This window comes from Urtica dioica, chromosome 11, assembly GCF_054948205.1.
Source record: "Urtica dioica subsp. dioica isolate 48M chromosome 11, U.dioica_male_clone48M_v1_H2, whole genome shotgun sequence".
Lineage (NCBI taxonomy): Eukaryota > Viridiplantae > Streptophyta > Magnoliopsida > Rosales > Urticaceae > Urtica > Urtica dioica.
In genome coordinates this window covers 2,751,437-2,764,050 of record NC_142766.1, presented here as the reverse complement: position 1 = coordinate 2,764,050, position 12,614 = coordinate 2,751,437, and positions in this window count along the sequence as shown.

Sequence of the window (12,614 nt, the reverse complement as noted above, 5' to 3'; positions counted from 1 at the left end):
TTCTCTATGTGCATCACATCTAAGTTGTGCTTCAACGTCAACTATGACATGCACAACAACTCGTAGAAGATGTTTTTCTTGGTCCAGTTTAGTTCGCTCTCGCCTCGCTTTCGTTTCGGACCCTGAGAGTGCTTGCCTAATGTCGTATCGGGAAGATTGTTCAGCTGTTCAATTATCTGAATTGCGGTCAACCACTTTAGAAGCCTTTTTTACGCATATTTTTGTAGTGACCATTGCACTTTCTCATCCGGTGAGAATCTGGCAAGTACCGACAATGGTCGTAACACACGAATCTGTTTCTGATAGGCAACACTGGTGTGTCTGCGGCGCATGTGGGCCGCGCAAGATAGCCTTGTCCACTCCATCTTGATTAAATGCCCGTATCGGAAAATCATTGATCGTCCAAAGGAGTGCGGCCCACAATTGAAAGACTTCATTGTTATCGGCCATATCTCGCAATCGGACGCCTGTTGTCCACAACTCTTTCAGTTCCTCAATAAGTGGCTGCATGAACACATCAATGTCTTTTCCTGGCGACTTTGGGCTTGGAATCAGAAGCGTCAACATCAAGTACTTGGACTTCATGCAAAACCATGGTGGTAAATTGTACGCGGTTAACACCACTTACCACATGTTATACGCCAAACTCATTTCCCCGAAAGGGTTAAGACCATCGACAACAAGTCTAAGTCGAATGTTCCTCGGGTCGACAACAAAGTCCAGATACATCTCGTCTAGGTTTTTCCACGACTTCCCATCGACAGGATATCATAGAACGCCTTCCTCAGTCACTCGTTCCTTCTCATGCAACTGCATTTTGAGAGACGTGTGTCGAGATGCGTACAACCACTTGAGCCGATATTCACCGGGAAGTACCGCAAAACTTTGCGAGGTACTTTCTTCCCAACTACACATCTACTTTTGTTGCAGACGGGGCGCACGTCAGCGGTTTTCAATTCCTTCTAGTATGTCATGCCGAACCGCTTCAACTTCACCTTCTCCTCGTAGTTCTTCTCTGGAATTTTGTTTCCAACAGGATGCGACTTCCTCAAAAGCTGTAGCAGTTTAGTGAACGACTTGTTCATCCAGTGGTTTGTGACTTTTATGTGCATCAACGACAAAGGCGAAAACTCCTTGCAACCAGGGTAAAACTCTGCTTTCAACTCGGAGAAGTGATCCTCAATCTGCCCTTCTTTGCACACTTCATTTGGGTTCGGGTCGACGAAATCATCATAATCGTCGTGATTCATGATATCGTGAATGGCTTCTTATAAACCGCCAACGTCTCGCTTGTTCTCAACTGCTACTTCTTCTTCTTAAGCAACTATGGCATGTCGTGGCTCACCGTAGTGATAGTACGAAGTAAATCCCTTTGATAAAAGATGCACTTGAATAACTCCTATATGTTGCGTAGTTGCGTTGTTGCAACTACGACAAGGACACTTGACTTCGCCATCACTAATCAGTTGGAAACGTGCCGAGCGGATAAACTCATTCACGCCATAGTGAAATTGAAGACTCATTCGGTCATTCTCAGTGATCCAATCTCTACTTAGATTTGACATAACGTTGAATTTTGGTAATCAAATATTATTAGAAAGGATTTGGAAGATATACGAGAACAAGACTGAGAATGGACATTATTTTTGAATTTTAATGTGGGATAATTGCGATGATCGGGAAAATTAGATATATTAGACTATTTCATTAGAATGTCTACTGAAATTTCGGCATAGTTTTTCCTATACTATCGATAGAACAAAAACCTGCAATTTGATATATATATATATATAAGCCAAATCTATCATATTGATCAACTAAACTCTAAACCGAGCCTCAATGACTCGGTTATAACAAATTCAATTTCATTATTAATTCACATTAATAAAACTAACATATTATTTAACGTATTAAACAATACACGCCAAATTAAACTAATATTAAAAAATTAACTACTTAGCCACTAACTATTTAATAAAATTATTAACTTGACAAATTATATTACTAAATATTAATAAAATTTAATTAATATATAAATTATTAAATATTAATCTAACTATTTAACAAATTTATTTCACAAACTAACATATTAATATTAATCTAACTATTTAACCAATTTATTTCACAAACTAACATATTAATATCAATCTAACTATTTAACATATATATTAATCAGATTTAATGAACATATTAATATTAATCTCATATTAACAAAAACTAACATATTACTAAACTTAACATATTACCTAATTAATAGACCTAGATTGTTAATTACTAAACTAACAACTAAACTAACTTAATTATCTAACTAAGCTAAGTTAAATACCACAAATAACTACTAACCTTTATCGACAAGGGCGCGATGCTGCGGAGCTTCGACCGGGCTGAGGCGACGGTGGTGGTCGCGGAGATTATGGATGGCGTGATTGGTGGCGGAGAGAAAAGATGGCATCGGAGAGAAGGAAGAGAGAGGACAATGGTGGTCAGATTGGGACGGTCGAAGAGGGGGTGGTTGGAGAAAGGCTCGCTAGATGGTGGAGGCTCGCAGTGGTGGTGGTGGCCGGAGAGATAGAACGGCGTGGTGGTAGTGGTCGCACGGAGAGTAGAAAAGAGAATAGGATGGTAGTGGTGGAGGCCCGGTGGTGTAGTGGTGGTGTGGTGGAGGGTAGAGGGTGCATGTGGTGTGGTAGTTGTGTGGACGAGCGTGGCGGAGCTTCACCGGAGGTGTGGTGGTCGGAGCTTCAAAGAAGAGAGAAATTGAGAGACATTTCAAGAAAAAAAATAGAGAAATAGGGAAATAGACATAATGTTGCAACTCCACCTTGTCCACTATGTCAGGGTTCAACCCGTTGATAAATCTGATCATGGTCGACTCGCGATCTTCCTCTATGTTTGTTCAGATCATGGCAACCTCCATTCCGCGGTAGTACTCTTCAACACTGTGAGTGCCATGCCTTAGGTGCTGAAGCTTCTGATAAAGCTCTCGGTAATAGTGACGAGGCACAAATCTCTTTCTCATGATGGCTTCCATCTCATCCCACGTCTCTATCGGCTCCTCTCTAGCCCGTTGTCTACTCGTCACCAACTAATCCCACCAAACAATAGTATAATCAGTGAATTCAGCAGCGGCAAGTATTACCTTCTTGCGTTCAGTGTAGTTGTAGCAATTGAACGCAAATTGGGTTTTCGTCTCCCATTCAAATTAGGCGTCCGGATAACTTTTTCCTTGGAATGTTGGAATCTTCTGCTTGATGCCACCAATTCCTCCGTTCGCTCTATCCCTTCCTCATTGCCTTCCTTCGAACATTCTTTCATTTTGTCTTCCTCTCGTATAATCCTCCTCTTCAAAATCATTGTCAATGTCATCTTCTGTCTCCTCTCTAGGTTGTCTTCACCTTCCTCTATTGGGAGCTTGTTGGCCTTCCTCCACTCTTTCTACACGTTCACGGAGCGGCTCCAACTCTTTTCTCATCAACCGCCTCATCTCTCCTATCATTGCTTGCATCATCAGCCTCCGGTCTAGAATTCCCTCAGTTTCATCGCCATTGTTTGACATTGTTGTTGCAAGTTATTTTTAGTAATAATTAAAAAAAACCTCACAAAATCACTCCATCACGTGTTTACACTCATAAATGTCACTCTGCACTCGTGTTTGTAATAATGGCTTTTTCTCGATTGTGCTCTCTGCCTTTTACCACTCACACAATCGCTCTATAGGTTCGTATCGAACTACTCAGATAAGCACAAAGCAAGACTTTGAAAAGACTCGAAACGACAAACCAAAAAGACTTTGACAAAAAAAGAATGTGAAGGCTATGACTTACATTGATTAGCTGACCTTAGAAATACAGTTGACAATCCGACCAGACCCAGACTTTGCAATTTTTTTTTCTTTTTTTTTTTCCGGTTTTTTCGTTTTTTTTTCTCGTATAAATCTCGTACAAAAACAGGAAACTATTTAAAAGATTGAGACAAAGAAAAGGAAACAAAGAATTTCGAGTAAAGTTGCGCATATATTTCTTTAGGCCCAAAACATACAGGAAACAAGCTATAACGAAAAGATATTCGATTTGATATATTATGCGCCTAGATCAGATATCATAATCAAAAGTTATGAGTTTTTCAAATCTGGCCTAAAAACAATTTCGGGAAACAAGGATTACAATTTTTTTTTATGACGAATAGATTCAGATGGCTGAAATGATAAAGACGAACAATGAAAAAAAATGATAAGCAGACCTAACATAGAGCACAGCTCTGATACCACTTGATATGAACCTCGATCAACTTGCTCCGAGACCCAATATCGTAAATACCATAGCGGCATCGTTCTACGAATTAGGAACGAGGGTGGAATGAATGATGCCACGAACGGCTGTGAAAGACCGTCTGATGAGTCGGGATCGAAATCTCACAAGCACTGCTTTATAAGGATTCGAGTAGTTCTTAGACAAACCAAAGAGAGAGAGAGAGAGAGTAAATTCTCACAAGTTTTGAAAAGTTGTAATCTGAGTTCCCCTTTCATTCAGCTTGAAAGGCTATTTAAAAGATGTTTTCAACCCTAAATTCGTCATACTAGGCCCTTGAAAATGTAATAGGCCCATAAGACTTGTTTTAAGCTAAACAACTATCAAAATAAAAGGCCCAACCCAATAACAACACAAATGGGTTCTAAACAACAAGTTTATGGCCTAAAACATAAAATAAAACATAGTCTAAATACTCAAAAATTAAAATGATGTCTTAATCAAGGCTGGTCCGAATAACATTCTTAAATGGTGTATCTTGGCCTCCTTGGATTCCTTCTTTCTCTAGCGTATGTCCAGCTTCATCTTAGAGCTTCATGATCAGGTTGTTCAGCTCTTCCTTGAATTTCTTGGTGCGAGCTCTTGTCATAGGTCCTAATGGCACGTGATACTTAGCTTGTGACTCATTGCTGTTACCGGTCGTTTTCGGGACATCGGAAATTCAAAAAACGATTCAAGGACGGCCGGGCTCCGCCGGCCAGAAGCCCAGCGGCTCCTGGCCCAATGGGCCCCAACGCGCCCTAGCTTGCGCGCTCCAGCACACCCTAGCTCGCGCGCACCCCGCGCCCTGGCCGCCCCGGCCTGCGCGCGCTCCCGCGCCCCGGCCTCCTGGCCCGCGCGCATTCCCGCGCCCTGGCCTCCCGGCCCGCGCGCGCACTCCCATGCGTCCCGGCATCCAGGCCCGCGCGCACTTCGACCGAGCATCCTTGCCACCTCGACCGCCTCGGCCGAACACCTTTGCCACCTCGGCCGTATCGGCCGAGCCTCTTCGCCACCGCGGCCACCTCGGCCGAGCATCCTTGCCACCTCGGCAGGGCACGCCTACTGCCGGGCACGCCGCGCCCGACCATGTCCCACGCCCGGCGTGCCCCACGCCCGTCCGGGCGACATGTCCTGCGCGCCCCGCACCCTCCTGGGCATGAAGCCTCGCGCGCGCCGCTCCCGGCCACCCGGTGGGCCTCAAGGGGTCGGCCCAAGGCCTCCCTCCAACGCTATAAATACCCCCCGCCCCCCTTTTTGGGGAGGGAAAATGGATCGAGAATTCGAATTTTACATAATTCCTTCTTGGAACATTTCTCTTCTCTTGAGAATTCTTTCGTGCTCTTGTGAAATTCCAAGAGCGCGCAATCCTCCTCCCTCGGCTCAGAAAGTCCAGGACCCCCCTCCACGAGAGGGAGCGCGCTCCTCTTCTGCGACCCGAGCCTCTGCAGTACATACTGCTCTCCTGCTTCTTGGCCCTTGAGCTAGAACTCCGAGCTATGAGGCAAGCGACCCCTCTAAAGTCTTCACTAGAAGCTACGAGCCCGGTCCCCCTCTAAAGCCTTGGATTCACAAAGCCTCCGAGCCCAAGATAGCCTCCCAATACACAAATTGAACTACGTTCTGACCTGATCCCGACTAAAGGATACGTAGGCAGCCAACCTTTGGCATGGTCACACCCCCCCAAAACACACCTCAGGGTTTGGAGGGTGCAGCTCGGTCTACGAGCTCCCATTTTTGGCCCGGGCGCGATCACTTGGTCCGGCCTTGGATCGAACCGCCCGAGGTATTTAATCGTTGTTCATTTTTGTGCGACAACATTTTGGCGCTAGAAGGAGGGGGCTTCCCGACTTACACAGCCCGAAATCCCTTCTACAGCTCGACCCCTTTCTTCTTGACTCGAGAAAGACATGAGTGGTCAACCACCTGTTCGTTCTGAGGGCGTGAATAACCCCGAAAACGCAACCGCGGTGAAGAAATACTTCCTGCGCTCCCGAGCGCAAGGCGACGAGGAGTCTCTCAACGACGAGAGCCACACTCCCTCGCCCCCTCCTCTTCAGGACAGTCGGGATGACCGCATCCTTGAAATGGAGGAGAAAATCCGCCAACTGAAGATAGCCAATGCAAGGTACCACCGCCAACTGGCGGGCAAGGCACCTGCACACGGCGCCCCCCACGGGGAATATGAGGACCTCATGGACGAGGGACATGATTATGACCCCGACTATGAAGGCTTGGAAATTTAGGCGGACGTCGAGACTTCTCTCACCAAAGACGGGGAACTCCCTGTTGAGATCGAAGCCGGTCCGACGAAAACAAAAGCAATACCGGTCTCCTCTCAAGAAGAGACCTCCCGACGTTCAGCCCATGACCGACTCGGTCCAAGAGGCAATGTCAGGGAAGGTACAACGACTCGGCGAATAAGGCATGTGGCTCGAAGCTCACGCCCCAATACCGCCGGGCCGGATCTTAGAGATCGACTTACCGCCCAACGGAACAACCGTGGCGAAGACCTCCGAGAGAGGCTGAGTGCTCGTAAGGGTCACAACCCTACGGCCCCAATCAATGGGGACCCTCGCACGGCTCAAGGGTCAAACGAAAGGTGACAGGTGACTCCTCCTGAACAAGGAGTGACCCCCAACATTGGCCTCGACGTCGTCACCATGATTCACAACCTTCGTAATGAGGTGCGTGACCTGCGTGAAGGCGGCTTGACCGGTGATGCATACGGGGTCGTGGAAGAACATTCCTCTCCCTTCGCCGCCCAAATCCTTGCTGAGGTGTGCACGGGAAACTTCAAACTCCCGAATCTCCCTCTATACAATGGGAAATCTGATCCCACGTATCACATCCAACATTACGAAACTTGGATGACGATGCCGGGCGTCTCACCTGGGGCTCTATGCCAAGCTTTTAGTCTTACCCTCACCGGACCCGGTTTCGAGTGGTTTAAGAATTTAAGACCAGGAAGCGTCCAATCATTCAAAGACCTGAAGGACATGTTCCTAGCACGATTTGCTACATCCATGGTCCAAAAGAAGACCAAGATGTACTTATGGTCGATCAGGCAAGAGAATAACGAGTCCTTGAGACAGTATCTCACCCGATTCACCGCAAAATCAAATAAGTTTGACCGCTTTGACGACGGTGACGCAATTACGGCCATCATCGAGGGCTTGCGCACCAGAGACTTCTTAAAGTCCGTCGTCGGCAGCGTCCCTTCTACGATGGCCGAGTTATTGAACCGAGCCAAAACCTTTATGGGGGTAGAAGATTACCTCGACGGCCGCAGGAGCAGCAGCCAAAGCTCCCGCCGTCGGGATGAGTCCGGCAACGAGCCTGGAAACCCCCGCAAGAGGATAAACAATGGAGGTAAAGCTATCGATAGCCGACCCCCTATGTCTCAGAAGCTGCGTCTTGCGAGCAATTTTAGAGACTACTCAGGTTACACTCCCTTGAACGCCCCGGTAGAGCAAATCTACGCTGTGGCGCGTGACAAGTTCGTCGCTCCGGCTCCAATAAGGGGCAGCCCCGCATCTCGCGACCGGTCCCGTTATTGTGAGTTCCACCGAGATTACGGTCACACGACCGCTCAATGCTTCCATCTTAGGAAACAAATTGAGACATTAATCCAGAAGGGATAGCTCAAAGAGTTCGTCCTTCGCTTGGTAGGAGCGGCAGCCCCCGCCGGCAACAGGCCGCAGCCTGAGAAGGGTGGAGGGACCAATGCAAACACCGACCGCACAGCGGTCACAGCTATGGCTGATGCGCAACTCCACGTCGTCACCACCATATTAGGTGGCTTGCAAGACGGGGACTCAGCCCGGCAAAGGAAAAAGCTCCTCAGAGCTGCCTCTCAAGAAGGCCTTGCCGGGCAGGTTAAACTCACCTACGAGGAACCTCCGTCCGTACCTTACGAGACGATACAATTCACCAATGAAGAGGCCAAGCGAGTTGTGCACCCGCACAATGACGCTATAGTCCTTAAGGCCCAGGTGGCCAACAACTTGGTAAAAAGAGTTCTTATTGATAACGGCAGCGCGGCTGATATAATCTTTAAGACCACGCTCGAGCGCATGAAGCTCGGGGGGCTCCGCCCTGTCCCAACTCAGACACCCCTGTTTGGGTTCACAGGAGAAAAGGTCATGACTGAAGGAATCATTGATTTAGCAGTCACCTTCGGAACTACCGGAGGCATCGAAGTCGTTCACATGGTCCCCTTTCTTGTGGTCGACCAGGAGTCGCCCTACAATGTTATCATTGGGCGACTCAAGTTGAACAGACTAAGGGCTATCACATCCACTTATCACCTACTAGTGAAATTCCCCACCGAAGAGGGAATTGGCGTCATGGCTGGTGATCAAACCCAGGCGAGGATATGCTACGTCCAAGGCGTGGACGGCAAGCCCGCTGAAAAAAGGGTTAACACGATCTACCAACTGGAAGACGACTACCCGTGTGATCAAAAAGACGCACGGCAACTCGGGGAATTAGACCCCCGCGACGATATCGAGAGGTTGAAAGTTGACACCCCCGATGATCTCACTTCGATCGTTCTCGACGAAGCTAAACCTGACCAGGTAGTAAAGATCGGTGCACAACTCCATCTCGCCATCAAAACTCAACTCGCGTCCTTCCTTCGGGAGTTTAAGGATGTCTTTGCATGGACACATGCAGACATGCCCGGCATAGACCCCGATGTGATTGTGCACCGATTGAATGACGATAAAACCATCGCTGAAAAGGTACAAGCTAGACGTGCGTTCAACCCCGAACGGTACCTAGCAATAAACGAGGAAGTCGAAAAACTTCTCTCCGCTGGTTTCATCCGAGAAGCCAAGTACCCAAAGTGGGTGGCCAATGTGGTCATGGTCAAAAAGCCCAATGGGAAGTGGCGCATTTGCATAGATTACAAAGATCTTAACAAAGCCTGCCCGAAAGATTGCTTTCCACTCCCACGCATCGAACAACTGGTCGACGCCACGGCAGGACATGAACTCCTAAGTTTCATGGACGCCTACTCGGGCTATAACCAGATACGAATGCACAAGCCCGATCAGATCAAGACAACCTTTGTCACTGATCGCGGCCTCTACTGCTACAAGGTCATGCCTTTCGGCCTTAAGAATGCAGGAGCTACTTACCAACGATTGGTAAACCGGATCTTTGCCGACCTAATCGGCAATACCATGGAAGTGTACGTGGACGACATGCTCGTTAAAAGCCTATTGGCTACCAACCACATAGACAACCTGAGGGAGATGATCTTAATCCTCCGCCGGTACAAAATGAAGCTCAACCCCAACAAATGTGTGTTCGGGGTCGAGTCCGGGAAGTTCCTGTTGGAATCGATCTAGGGTTTAAGAAAATAATTAACGCTTCGGTAAGCGGCAGAAATAATGGATTTTTGCTCATGAATATGTGATATTCTATAGAAGAGGAAACTACCTTATTGAAGGTAAAACCTCTCCTATAAATAGGAGCCCCATTCCTCACTTTTCATTCATCCAAGTTTAAGAGATTTGAGAGACTCTCTCTCTAGAACTTTGGCCGCCCCTTCCTCTCTCTCTCTCTAGTTTATTTTGGATTTTTTTGTTTTGGCACCTAGGTCCTCATTCAACCTAGTGTTTAGCTCTGCGACTTCAAGACTCGTTCTTAAGTCGTAGTGTTTAAAAGTGCCCACTCACTAATTCCTTTTCTCTCGAGTGATTTAGTGATAGAAACTTTCGTGGTTGCTCGAGGTGCCGAGGAAAGAAAGAGAGACGTGCTGCGAGGGGAGACGAGCGTTGCAACTTTCTAAGAGCTTCTCAAAGATCAAGCTTCAAGAAAGGTTAGTAAACTTCTTAGCTCATATTAGTTTTAATTACATGTACTTACTCTTTGTCTAGGTTAGTAAAAACTGTTTTTACTTGTAAAAGAAAATTTTTAAAACTTTTGACAATTTTCGTTCTTGTTTTGACTTAGCTTCCAGTTTAACTATTCCTAGTCGATGTGATTCGTGACAGTGACCTCATGGACCCAAATGAACAAAGCTTGAGCTAAACACTTGGACTCAAAAGTTCACAAACCTTTTCCACGTTTAGCTTAATGCCAACTGACTCCACTAAAGAGTTGACACTGAAAATTTCTCGGTTCAAATGAATTTATTTTCTAGTCAAGAATTCAACCTAATTATGATGAGCGGATCCACTGAATATTATCTATGTTTACCCTTCATGAATGTCATCAGCTAGTCGGGATTTACTAAATTACCATTTTACCCTTCTAGCTGTTATTTCCTCAACTCCTTTGTCGCTTGTGAATAAGTTAGAAACAATGTATTGACGAGGAGCTAACAAGTCACATTGTTTCATCCAAAAGAGTCAGGATTCAATTTGGACACTGGCCAGTTCATTTATTCACACTCCAAGGAACAAAGCATGAGGTGACATACATTGCATTTCAGCAATCTTGTACATGAATTCCATATATATGAGAACTTCACAAAGTTACTCATGACATTCTCACAACTTAGTACTTCACCAATAGGCCCTGTTCGGAATCACATAGTGAGTCCGAACTCTGACTTTCTCAAATGAGAATACTAAGCTGTGAAATGGCATGTCTCATTTCAGGATTAAGGTAAGCATGATGCAATTCATACGTAGTGACTTCGAGACATAAGAGGTTAAATGGTTTGTTCTTATCTTGTCTCTAGAAGTGCACTGGTCAATTAAGTACCTTCGGAAGATACCTAGAAGAACTATAGAGTCTCCAACTCTCAATGCCTCATAACCAGACATCATAGATTCTTCTAACAATCATACTGAGGTCAATAGTCCTTTGACCCTTAGATTGCGAATATATCTTTTTAAGCAAACTACGAAGAGCTTGTTCATGCAAATCTACATTTGTCTCTTCGTAAGTTGTTAAGTTTGTTTATGGACTAAAAGACTAAGGTTTTATCATAAAGCTTCAAACAAAGAAAGAATGAATGAACGTTTCAACTTTATTATTAAATGAATAGGCAATTACAAGCAAGAGTCTTCAGGAGACTTTATTACATCAAATGTACAAAATAAAGACTACAACTCTTCTTGTGGGCACCATTGACAACAGTTCCTAGGCTACATAGTTAGCCGTCGAGGTATTGAAGCGAACCCCGAGAAAATCAAGGCACTCCTTGACATGAAGTCCCCGCGACGTGTCAAGGAAGTCCAAAGTCTGACCGGTCGGATTGCCGCCCTATCGCGTTTTGTGGCCAAAGCAACCGACAAGTGTCAACCGTTCTTCAAAGCAATCAAGAAGACGGACGGCTTTGAATGGACGGACGAGTGCGAAAAGGCCTTCCAAGAAATGAAGGCCTACTTCGGGACACCTCCGTTCCTCTCCAAGCCAAAAGAAGGCGAGACGCTTTACATCTACATCGCTGTCTCCGAACGAGCTGTGAGCGCCGTGCTGATCCGTGAAGAAGATAGGGCTCAATGGCCCATCTTCTACATAAGCAAAGCCCTACTTGACGCCAAAACGCGTTATACAGAGATAGAGAAGCTCTCTCTCGCTCTCCTCGTAGCCGCCAAAAAACTACGCCCCTACTTCCAGGCTCACCCAATCGTTGTCCGAACCGGACACCCAATCGGTAAGGCTCTTCAAAAGGGAACATCGACTCGCATGGCGGTCTGGTCCCAAGAATTGAGCGAGTACGGGATTGAGTTTCATCCGAGGCCGGCAATAAAGGCTCAAGCCTTAGCTGATTTCGTGGCAGAATTCTCCAACACTCCCGACATGGGAAGAGCAGAAGACGGCTCGACCGACGACTTGTCGGCTCGAAAGAGAAAGGTCGACCCTACGGGTCCCATCTGGGAATTACACGTAGACGGAGCATCTAATGCCCAAGGAGCAGGCGCCGGCGTGATTCTAACAAATCCCGACCGGGAAAAGTTACGCTACGCCCTCCATTACGGATTCCAGGCCTCCAATAATGAGGCCGAGTACGAAGCCCTCATAGTAGGGCTAGAGCTCGCTCAAAAGCTCAACGTACAGAATATACGAATACACTGTGACTCGCAGTTAATCGTAAATCAGGTTAAAGGCGACTACGTTGCCAAAGAACCTAACATGATCGCCTACTTGGCAAAGACAAATGCCAAGCTAGATGCCTTCTCCTGGTTTGAGATCATCCAGATCCCACGAGAAGAGAACTCCGAGGCTGATGCCTTAGCTCGCCTCGGATCCGGTATCACCGAAGACGGGTTGGGAACCATCCCAATCGAGTCTCTCTCGCGACCATCCGTCTCACGTGACGAGGTGGGAACGATTGAGAGCGCCGCTCATCCAACTTGGATGACC